We start from the raw sequence: 12,556 nt of genomic DNA on the forward strand, positions 1-12,556 counted from the left end.
AACAAACAAGACTCATCTATAAACTGCCTACAAGAGACTCACTTCAGAAGTAAGTACACACACACACTACTATATTTAAAAAGGATAATCAACAAGGACCTACTGTATAGCACAGGGAACTCTGCTTAATGTTATGTGGCAGCCTGGATGGGAGGGGAGTCTGGGGGAGAATGGATATGTGTATGTGTATGTCTGAGTTGCTTTGCTGTGCATCTGAAACTATCACAACATTATTAATTGGCTACACTCCAGCATAAAATAAAAAGTTTTAAAAAAGTGCAACAAAAAAATAAGAAGAAGAGGTAAGATTTTTGAAAAAAAAAAAAAAAACAGAAGAAGAAGTAAGTACACACACAGACCAAAGTTGAAGGATGGAAAAAATATTCTATGTAAATGGAAAAGAAAAGAAAGCTGGAGTAGATATACTCATATCAGACAAAATAGGCATTAAACAAAGACTGTAATAAAAGACAAAGAAGGGCATTAGATAATGATAAAGGGGTCAATCCAGTAAGAAGATGTAACATTTATAAATGTATATGCACCCAACAGAGGAGCACTAAGATATATAAAGCAAATAGTAATGGACTTAAAGGGAGAAATTAAAAGCAATATAATAATAGTAGGGAACTATAACACCCCATTTACATCAATGGATAAACCATACAGAAATAAAATCAATAAGGAAACAGCAGACTTAAATGACACATTAAACCAGATGTATTTTATTTTTTAACATCTTTATTGTAATTGCTTCACAATATTGTGCTAGTTTATGCTGTACAGCAAAGTGAATCAGCCACATGCACACATACATCCCCATATCTCCTCCCTCATGTGTCTCCCTCCCACCCTCCCTATCCCACCCCTCTTAGCACCGAGCTGATCTCCCTGTGCCATGCAGCTGCCTCCCACCAGCTATCCACTTCACATTTTAGACTAGATATATTTTAATACAATAGATGCAGAAAAAGCATTTGTCAAAATTCAACATCCATTAATGATAAAAAAAACTCTCAACAAAGTAGGTATAAAAGGAACATACCTCAGCATAATAAAGGCCATATATGACAGACCCACAACTAACATCACACTCAACAACAAAAAGCTGAAAACTTTTCCTCTAAGATCATAAACAAGACAAGGATGCCCACTCTAACCACTGTTGCTCAACATAGTATTGGAAGTTCTAGCCATAGAAACTTGGCAAGAAAAATTAATAAAAGGTATACAAATAGGAAAGGAAGAAGTAAAAACTGTCACTATTTCCAGATGACATGACAATATACATAGAAAACCCTAGACTCTACCAAAAAATTGTTGGAACTAATAAATGAATTCAGAACAGTAGCAGGATACAAAATCAATATATAAAAATCTGTGGTGGGAATTCCCTGGCAGTCCAGTGGTTAGGATTCTGCGCTTCCACTGCAGGAGGCCCAGGTTCGATCCCTGGTCTGGAAACTAAGATCCCTCAGAGCTGCTTGGTGTGGGCAAAAAAAAAAAAAAAAATCTGTGACATATCTATACACTAAGAACAAACTATCCGAAAGAGAAATTAAGAAAACAAACCCATTAGCAATGCAAACCCAAATCAAAAAGAATAAAATACCTAGGAATAAAATTAACCAAGGAGGGGCTTCCCTGGTGGTGCAGTGGTTTAGAATCTGCCTGCCAATGCAGGGGACACGGGTTGGAGCCCTGGTCCAGGAAGATCCCACATGCCGTGGAGCAACTAAGCCCATGTACCACAACTACTGAGCCTGCGCTCTAGAGCCCATGAGCCACAACTACTGAAGCCCGTGCACTTAGAGCCCGTGCTCCTCTGCAAGAGAAGCCACCACAATAAGAAGCCTGTGCACCACAATGAAGAGTAGCCCCCACTTGCCACAACTAGAGAAAGCCTGTGTGCAGCAACAAAGACCCAACACAACCAAAAATAAATATAAATAAAATAAATAAATTTATATTAAAAAATTAACCAAGGAGGTAAAAGACCTATATGTTGAAAACTACAAGACATTAATGAAAGAAATTGAAGGAGTCATAAATAAGTGGAAAGATATTCTGTGCTCATGGATTGCAATAATTAATATTGTTAAAGTGTCCAAACTACCCAAAGCAATCTACAGATTCAACGCAATCACTATCAAAATGTCAATGGCAAATTTCACAGAACTTAAACAAATAATTCTAAAATTTGTACAGAACTACAAAAGACCCTGAATAGCCAAAATAATCTTGATAAAGAAGAACAAAGCTGGGGAAGTATCACATTCCCTGATTTCAAACTATACTATACTATACTGTACTATACTATACTATACTATACTATACTGTACTGTACTATACTATACTATACTATACTGATACTGGCACAAAAACTGACACATAGATCAGTGGAACAGAATTAAGAACTAAGAAATTAACCTACACATATATAGACAATTAATATATGACAAAGGAGCAGTAGAGAACATACAATGGAGAAAGACAGTCTCTTCAGTAAATATTGTTGTGAAAACTGGACAGCCATATGCCAAAAAAAAAAGGAAGAAAGAAACTAGACCATTATCTTACACCATACACAAAAATTAACTCAAAATAAATTAAAGACTTGAAAGAAAGACCTGAAACCATAACCATTACTAGAAGAAAACATAGGCAGTAACCTGATTGACGTCAGTCTTAGCTATGTTTTTGTGGATCTTACTCCAAAGGCAAGGGCAACAAAAGCAAAAATAAACAAATGGGACCAAATCAAACTAAAAAGCTTCTGCACAGCAAAGGGAACCATCAACAAAACGAAGAACAATCTACTGAATGGTAGAAGTTATTTGCAAATCATATATCCGATAAGGGGTTATTTTCCAAAATATATTTAAAAACTCCTACATCAACAACAACAAAAACCTGATTCAAGAAATGGACAGAGGATCTGAATAGACATTTTTCCAAAGAAGATATAGAGAAGGCCAACAGGCACATGAAAAAAATGTTCAACATCACTGGTTATCAGGGAAATACAAATCAAAACCACAATGAGATATCACCTCACGCCTGTTAGAATGGCTATTATTGAAAATACAGGTAATAATAAATATTGGGGAGGATGTGGAGAAAAGGGAACCCTTATGCACTGTTGGTGGGACTGTAAATTGGTGCAGCCACTATGGAAATTAGTATGGAGATTCATCAAGAAATTAAAAATATAACTACCATATGACCCAGCTATTCTGCTTCTGGGTATTTACCCAAAGAACACAAAAGCACTAATTTGAAAAGATATATGCACCCTTTTGTTCATTGCAGCATTATTTACAATAGCCAAGATATGGAAACAACCTAAGTGCCCATCGATGAATGAATGGATAAAGAAGATGGAATGGAATACTATTCAGCCATAAAACATTATGTAGTCATGCCATTTGTGATAACATAGATGGACCTTGAGAGTATTATACTAAGTGAAATTAGATGGAGAAAGACAGATACCATATGATTTCACTCAAGTGTGAAATCTTAAACAAAAAACCCAAGAAACAAAATAAAACAAACTCATAGATACAGAGAAGAGATTAGTGATTACCAGAGGCGAAGGAGGTTGGAGGGTTGGGTGAAAGTAGTCAACTGTGTATTGATGGATGGTAACTAGACTTATGGTAGTCTACTCTACTGTATACAGATGTTGAACTATAATACTGTACACCTGAAACACAAGTTTTTGAAAGGAAGAATTAGTTGAATTGTAGGACACTAAGTAAATAAATAAATAAGCGGGACCCAACCCTGGGACAGGTTACATCCCTAACATCAGGGAGGGGGCTGCAGGTGTTTGATTACAGTGAGGATGAATTTTTTTTTCATATGTTTATTGGTGACCTGAAGTCATTGTGGGAGATTTTTCATGTTTTAACTCATTTTTTAATTTGTTTTTAAAAATTTTTTCTTACTAACTTACAAATACCTTTTATATAGAAAAACTATTTGCTTTTAGTGTATTACACATGTTGCAATATTTTTCCCTTAGTAATGATTATAACATTTATTGAGAACCTAAAACTTGCCAGGCACTATGCTAAGAGCATTACATATGTGTGTCAAAAAAGTTCTTATCCTAGTAACAACCTTATGAGGTAGTTGCTATTATTATCATTATTATGATTATTCCCATTTTACAGACAGGTCGCTGAGGCTTAGAGAGCATCCTGCTCAAGGACACAGAGCCAGTGAGTGAAGGAATTGGCACTCAGATCAGACTTAGCTGTATCTGACTCCCAAAACTCATGTTCTTTACACCACACCGTTCAGCCCTGGGTGTTATTTTTTAATTTTGTTTGCTGGGGGTTTTTTTGGTGGGAAGTATTTAAAATTTTCCATTTTCATGTAGTCAAATCTATAAAGTCCTTCATTTATGGGTTCTTCTTTTGCTTTTATGCTTAAAATGTTCTTTCCTACCTCAGGTCTCAAGATCAAATAGTTACCAATATTTTCTCATAGTTACATATAATTTCACTTGAAAGCTGTTCCATTACATTTGCATGTGTTTAAAATACACAGAGATAGAAAGAGCTTTTCCCCTTTAAGAAACAACTCGCCAGAATAAATTGTACAATTGCTGGGCTTGAAAATAGGCAATTCAATACAAAACAACTTCTTAAAGTTGGATTTGAACTTAGTAACTTGATTTTTAGCTGCTACTTCTTCTTATGATTGGGAGAGAACTGTGTCAGGATGAGATGCTGTATAAGTACATAAAACATCATGTTGTCTCCATGTTTGGGTCTATCTCTGACCTGGAGGAAGAAAGGTGTGAGCACAGGAGGTAGTGGGAGAAGGCGTTCTGAGCCTCCTCTGAGAGTGGCCCATCACTCCTGGTTCTGGAGCCGGGTCAGCATGTTAGCGTGAGGAGTCCAGGCTGTCAGCAGCTACCAACTAAGCAGGCGACAGAAGGAAATGCAAAAGGACAGGCCATTCCTGAGAGGCAGCTGCTTGAACTGCAGACAGGACAAGGCTGAGAACTGGGGCTTGCTGGCACCTGAGGGGCTCCTGGTGGGAGAAGGGAATGGTTTAGGAAGAGAGTTATAATACCAATCGAGGCTTATATTTAATGGGTTAGGGCAATTATCAATTTATATCTGGCTATTTCTATAAATCCTACTCTGTTTTACATTTCGAAGCTAGTAATCAGGCTTTGATTAAAATAGTATGAATTGACGATTTTTTAAAAAGCAGAATCAGCTGATTTACATTCAAATCATGAGAAATCATGTTTATGTAACACTAGTACGAACACCAAAAAGCTGTTTTTATAAGGACTCCTTCATTTACTCCTCACAGCCACTCCCTGGGGTAAGTATTGCCATGAGTCCTGTTTTGTCAAGGGGCTGGGGAGCTAGTAGGGGATCCTGCTCAGCCAACAAGAAGCAAGTCACTCATCTCCCCCATCAGGTCAGACCTAAAGAAGGCCTCCAAGCACAGCCGGGGAAGGAATTGCTCCTTCAGGGACTTCTGTCATGCATTTTTAGGTGTCCCCAGGGTTAATAAATGTCACAGGGCTGTTCCCCCAGGCCCTGATCTGAGCTGAAAGTAATCTTGCCGGAGACACTGGGTGAGGGCATTTGCTGGAACTGCCCCTTCCAACTGGGATTGCTGAGGAGGCCTGGGCCCAGCCTGAGCTGCTTCAACTTCTGTGACTCCCCAGCCTTTGTGTGCAAGAGGGCTGGCCAAGGCTGTGGGTGGACTCTAAAGCAATACATGTTAACTGTTTGTTCAGCATTTTATTAGAGAATCCAGGCAATTACTGAGGCAGGGTGAGAAAGAGGGCAATGGGAGGCCGCACCGTCACTAGCAATTCAGTTCAGCCCTTGTAAGCTACTCAGGAAAATAAATGCCTTAGGGACAAGTAGTCTGAGACCCCTGCTCCTTGGAGGGCAGGCTGGTCTTCAACTCCATTCTGATCTACTTAGCAAAGCAGGAAGAGCTGGGGAATACCATGTTTTCCCTATGGCATTGCATTTTCATTGATGTTTGAGACTCCTTTTCATTCAGCACCCCAGTCTCTACCTGGCCAACTCAGCCCTAACCAGGTATTTCTACTCAAGACAGCATGAAGTGTTTCTGTTATTTTCTGTTAGCCATGTATCAGGGACCCTATAGGATAACCCTAGCATCTCCAAGCTCCTATTTTCTAAGGATTAGTGGAGTGTTTGCCAAAAAGTTTATCTTAAGCAAACGGGCACAAAGAGAAACAGGTAACCACATGCTGGATGTTCGGTTCCCATATACTGCTGGTGAAAAAAGGAATAATATCTTTGGTTGAAGAGCACATTCCCCTCCCAATTGATTGAGTAGTCAATAATGAAGTATTTATTGAATATCTACTATGTGCTCAATGCCATTCTAATGCTGGCAAAGGGACCAGATGAGTGAATGCGGTGTACAGGAAGAGTACGTCTCTACCAATAGGAGCCTATCTGGTTGAGGAGCCCGAAAAACATGACAGAGCGTGCCAACAAGCAGCCATGTGGTGATGCTGCTGGGCTGTAAAGGGGGCAGTTAGTGGGAATGGGTGTCTTTGGGGAAGACTCGTTAGGATTTAGCTGGGCTCCGAGGATACCAGTTTCAACTGACAAGAGCACTCGGCCCCAGGCCATTAGTGTGGGATGGCCAGGGTTTGTTCACTTGCGACAAATGCCTAGACCTTTGGCTGATCTTCCTGTGAAGCTGCAGGAAGAAGGTCGTGACTCAGTATTTCACCCCGTACATAGCAAACCCCACCTTCCTGTTGGGGTTTGCAGATTGTCATCACCACGTCTTGGTCCCAGTGTGAATTCCTGCCTTTCAGAGGGATGAGTCCAGGGTAGCTCACCGCAGCTTCAGACCCCATGAGGGCTTCCGCCAATACCTGTGGTCTAAACCTGCAGCAGCTGGGCCACCACATTCATAGCTCAATGTTTTCTAAAGGATCATTTGTGTACACAAAATAACAGCAATTTGCATAATTAAGGAGCACCATAAAGTGTATTCAGTTGTCTAAGAAAATGGAATTTAAGTTACAAAATAGGTCAGATCTGAAAGGTGACTTGGAATTTAACATTGTTCCCCCCAGCAAACCAGAACCTGTACTTGGGGAACTTCAGAGGAGCCATGACAGGACACATTATTTTAGCAATACATAAACTGGTGATGACAGGCAGGTTTGCTCCCTTACTTTTTCGTGAATCAGTCTTGAGAGTAAAAGGCGAGAGGAAGGGAGTTCAAGAGGGAGGCCAGCCAACCACCTGAGGTTTTGTGTTCTGATGATCAGTGGCAGCACACGGCATTTAGCTCTATTCATTCTGATGAGAAACACTTTTGATTAAACCTTTCTCTTTTGCACAGAAGAGATTTCTTGAAGTTGATGCATAATCAACTGGTAAAAATCTAATATCTTATTCACATTCAAAGTAAACTAAAGCAAAAATTTGCATTTCCTGTTGAATTTCAGACAATTCCTTTTGCAAGGCTAAATGGTATGAAAAAGTAGATGCGGAGGAAAAACAGGACTCTATTCTGGAACCAGCTAGGGGAGGCTGGGCCAGCTACTTCACTTGCTTTCTTTGGACCTCAGCTTTCTTATCCCTCCTCCCCTGACTCTAGGTCTCCAGGTGTCCCTCCCCACTTCCTCCCCTGATTCCTCCTGGGAGCAGAGTTTGAAATCATCTATCTAGTCCAACCCTCTCATTTTACAGATAAGTTAACCCAGACTAGCTTCATTCTATTTGTTTTTTTATTTGGAGGGTTGGCAATTTATGTGGGAAAAAGAAAAATCTTATGACTAATGAACAATTTGAAACTCACTAGACAGCTGTTCTAGTTCATTCTATGTCCATTTGTCTAGAAGCAACAGAGATCTGTCCAGGTTATTCCAAGTGATGGGGGTTATTGTGAAGGCATGATATTTGGATTCCCGGGAAAGCTGGATCATTAGACCCATCTTTTGGCTTCATATAATGCTTGCATGCTCTCTTCTCTCTCTCTGAATTATTAAAAGCATAGCAAAGTAAAATTCACCCATAATCCCAACATATCTTTTAAAACAATACAAACTAAGAAATGAAAATCCCCCTTTTATCTCCTGGTCTCAGTCTCCAGGAGAAAAAAAATCTGTTAATGGTTTGGTTCATGAGCCTTCCAACTTTTCTCTGTGCTTATCCAGACATATCTAAATATTCTTTTTCAACCAAAAAGTTGTATTGTGTTATATGGCTTGGGCTGCACCTTGCTTTTATCACTTAACAGTATGCCAAGGCCATCTTTCCAGATTAGTACATATAGATCTACTTCATTCTTTCTCATCTGTTTAACAAGTGCCTTACTGGTGAACATTTAGATTTTTTGCATGCCTTTGCCATCACAATGTTGCAATAAGCATTCTTGCCCAGATATCCTTGTATAAGCTTCCTGCAAGTGAGATTCCCAATTCATAGCATTTTCTTTCTCATAGAGGCTGCCAAATTAGTCCCATCTATTTTTAGTTTGAATTAGATCCAGCTCAAGCCATCTGATGCCAGATTAGCAAGAAGTCCATTACTTTTCTTCAGGGGCCCCTTCCTTGCCCATGAATTTCCTAAGATCCCATGAGTCCTACTGATCCAGTGAGACCAGTTCTGTATCCAGAGAGAAAACTGGAAGGTCTGGTCAGGCCACTAATGGGACCCATTTTGGCTGTCTTTTCTCCCATTGCTGCCATATGTTGTCAAAGCTGAAAACAAGTCCCCATGCCTTATAAGGCATGGCAAAGACCAGTGATGATGGCCAGTGTGATTGGAGCAGAACAATGGGGGAGAGCAGGGGGAGATGGCCTCGACAAGGGGCAGGGCCACCTCCTGGATGGGTTCTGCCTGACACCCCCAGGACAATGAGCTCTAAGACCTCTTCCAGCTTCACCGTTCTCAAATCCTAAATCAAGATCTAGGAAGCCTTGTATACCAAATATGACTCCTTAATTTGACAAGCTAGATTTTGTGACTTTCAATTTTGACTTTTCTTATTTTCTTCCAAACTCTTAATCATTATTATCAGGAAAAAAAAAAAGTTTCTGATTTTCTTATGGCCATACCTTTTCATACCATGTTTTACCTTGGTACAATCTTATATAGACCATGTTTGTTAAAAGAATATTCCCGAGTGAAGATTAACACAGTTTATCTAAATTAACTTTTAGCATATAAATGAAGCCAAAAGATCAGGGAATGAAAACTCCTTCTTCATCATTTTTTATAGAAGCTGTGCCAACTGCAGACCAGTGATGAGCATAAAAGAGAGAAAGGTTAATTTTCCCTATTGATGCTTCTGTTGTTTCTAACTACTCCTTCTGCTGTGATCCCCCAGGCAACAGATGAAGCATTGTGAAGCCTCTAATGGTCCTCTCAATGGACAATTATACATTTTTTAAGATGATAAATTTTGTAGTGCAGCTGATTGCATTAATTTATGAGCGTGACTAAACACAGTGAATCGAAATTTCTTCTGGTTACGTTAAGATACTCATCAGAGCCATAATAGAAAGTGCAGTAAACCTGGAATCAGGAAACCTGGAGCTGAGCCTGTCTTTTCCAAGAGCAAGCTGTGTGACCGAATAAATGACCTCACCTCGCTAAGCCTCTCTGTTGCTATCTGTACAAAAGGGAGAGTTTCATGGCCCAATATACTTCAGCTCAGGGAGTGGTTGTGTCTGGGAGGGAAGGGTGTGTTTTCTGAGGGGCACCTGGGATGCTCTAAAGCCTTGCTTAGCTGAAGGTGGTGTATACATGTTTGTTTTATTATTCATCTTTAAACTGTTGGCACACCTTTCATATTTTTGTGACACGTATGATATATTTCACAATAAATTTCTAAAGCAGTTAGTAAGCACCTGCTGACACACTTCACAAAAAGTAAATACCGTACAAGTTTCCCTCTGGATCTCCTAGCAAACAAAATAAACCTAGGTAGAAGACAAAACAAATTTTCCCTTCAAACCGAAACATGTTCTTTTTACAAAGAGTTTAATTGAGAGAGAAATCAGCGAAAATTTTGAATAAAACAGAAGGGCCAATCATGCTTAGTATAGCTCCCTCTGACCCTGGCTCTCTACTGCTCCTTACTTGAGGAGGAGTTTTTAGGTTTCAGTTCTCCTTCTTAGGTTTCTCTCCAGAAATATTCTAGAAAGTCAAAGACAAAGAGAGAATCTGGAAAGCAGCAAGAGAGAAGCATAAAGTAGCATTTTCGTATGTACTACTTTTTTTATATAAATGAAAGGACACTATACATACTGTTCTGTACCTTGTATTTTTTCGTTTATCTTGGAGATCTTTCAATATCAGCTTTATGGATTTAAATTTACTCTTTTTCACAGTATTTCCTTATGTGAATATGCTACAATTTCTCTAACCAGACCTCACTGATAATTATTTAGGTTGTTTCTAGTTTTTGCTTTTGCCCACATTTTTGCAACAACCATCTTTGTACTTACATCTTCTCATGCATATATGAGTGTATCTGTAGAATAAATCTCAAAGTGTAATTGATGAGTCAAAATGTAGATCCATTTAAATTTTAGTAGATATTGTCAAAATGCCATCCAAAGAGGCAGTATCCCTTTACATTTCCATCAACACAATATGAGAGTGCTACTTTCCTGACACCCTTGTGAGAAGTGCTCTGTTATTCTTTTTATTAGCAACCCTAAGAAGTAAAAATAGTATTTCATTATTTGATGTTTTTCTTCAACTGTAAGTGAAGATAAGGCACTATTTTTTTTCTTTGAACTTTCTGCCTGGTTCCAATGCCCATTTTCCTTTGTTTTTGTTTTTTTCCCTTTACTTATTGCTTTGTAACAGCTCTTTATATACAAGCCCTTTGCAATTATTTTTCTAAGTTTGTGTTTCTCCTTTGTTATTGTTTGTAATATTTTACCTCTTGCAGAAATTTTTAATTATTAGACAGTTGAATTTATCACATTTTTCCTATATATAGCATGAGGGTTGTTTCTTTCTTAGAAAAGTCTTTCCTACTCTAATACCATTATAAATATTTTTCCCAAGGTTTCCTTCAGTATTTTCACTAGTTTGTTTTTAACTTTGAATTTTTTGATTAATGGGGCTCACTTAACTTGTTTAGTGTAAGGAGTGCAATAGGGATCCATCTTTTTAATTTTTCCGCACATTTCTTTCCAGCTGTCTCAACTCCATTTCCCAACTAATAATGTTTCTTCCCACAGTTTTGAAATGCCACATTATTTGGGTCTAAAAATTGCTCTATGTATAAATTTTAAATTCTTGGATGGTAAATTGATAAATTAACTAAGTCATTCCAGGCATATCCAAGGAACCATCAAAAGAGTAGCATAAATAGAGTTTGCTTATCATATGCCGGGCCCTGTTGTAAGAGTATTGCATGTATTCACTCATTTATCCACATAACCATGCTTTAAGTAAGGTAGGTACTGTTAACTCCATTTACAGACAAGGACACTGCAGCACAGAGAGGTTAAGTAATTTTCCCAAGGTCACACTGCTTGTGAATGGCAAAGCCATGATTAGAACACAAGCAGTTTGACTTCAGGATTCATGCCTCTATCTGCACTCTCTGCTGCCTCCACAAAACAGAAAACACTTTTGTGTGTGCTTCCTACATGCCAGGCACTGTTCTAAGAGCTTCACATATAACTCCACTAAAGCTTCACAACAATCCTAAGATGTAAGTACTACAAATATCCCCATTTTACAGATGAGCAAACTGAGGCAGAGTAGAACTATAGAACAGAAAGGGAGGGGGGAATGGTGTGAGCTGAGGCCGGAGAAGGAGGAATTTTGCTGTATCTTCAGAGCAGCAAGGAGTCACAAAAGTGTTTGAAGCAGGACTGACCTGATCAGATTTGGGTTTTGTGAAGCTCATTAGCAGCAGCGTGGAAAATGCATGGGGGGAGGAGTGTAAAGTGGTGTGTGGGAACCAGGTGTAAGGATGGTACCACAGTGCAGTGACCATGTATTCCAGGTGGCCATCCAGTGGCAAGTAGGCAGTGTCCACATGGCATGAGAATCACTCCTCTAAGGGCAGTTTCCACATGCCAGACATGGAGCTGCCTAACCCTCAAGACAGCTACTCATATAATCTACAATTTCAGAGGACACCAAAGTGTCAAGGAGTTAAGTACCTCACCCGTACTCACTCAGATAGTTAAGTGTTTGCTTCTGACTGCTAAGCTCACCAGCCCTCTTTATTCAGATTGAGCCCTTCAGACACTGTGGGGGCCAGCCTGGCTGTAGATTTGGTGATTCCTTCCCCATCCTCGGCCTTCTCAGAGTTTGGTAGAAATCAAGGAGATTCTGTTGACAATGTTGATAGATGAGCTGTAGATATAAAAAAAATCTTTAGATCTTTTAAGGGTTTCTTTTCAGTTTTAGGTTAACTTTTCCTCAGACTTCTACATATTCTCCTGAAGTTATTTTGTTAATTTTTATCATTGCTTTCTGCTTGTCTGAATAAAGGGCAAGTTCAGGGTCCACTGCCTACCATACCACTATTAATG

The 12,556-nt window shown here is 39.1% G+C and overlaps 1 protein-coding gene across 1 annotated transcript in view; it reads left to right on the top strand.

Annotated features, from left to right (window-relative positions):
* Positions 1-12,556, top strand: part of GLDN (gliomedin) — a 65,036-nt gene that overhangs the window by 17,270 nt on the left and 35,210 nt on the right. The gene's annotated exons all lie outside the window — the stretch shown is intronic.

This window comes from Grampus griseus (assembly GCF_964374135.1).
Source record: "Grampus griseus genome assembly, chromosome: 2".
NCBI classification, from domain to species: Eukaryota; Metazoa; Chordata; class Mammalia; order Artiodactyla; family Delphinidae; genus Grampus; species Grampus griseus.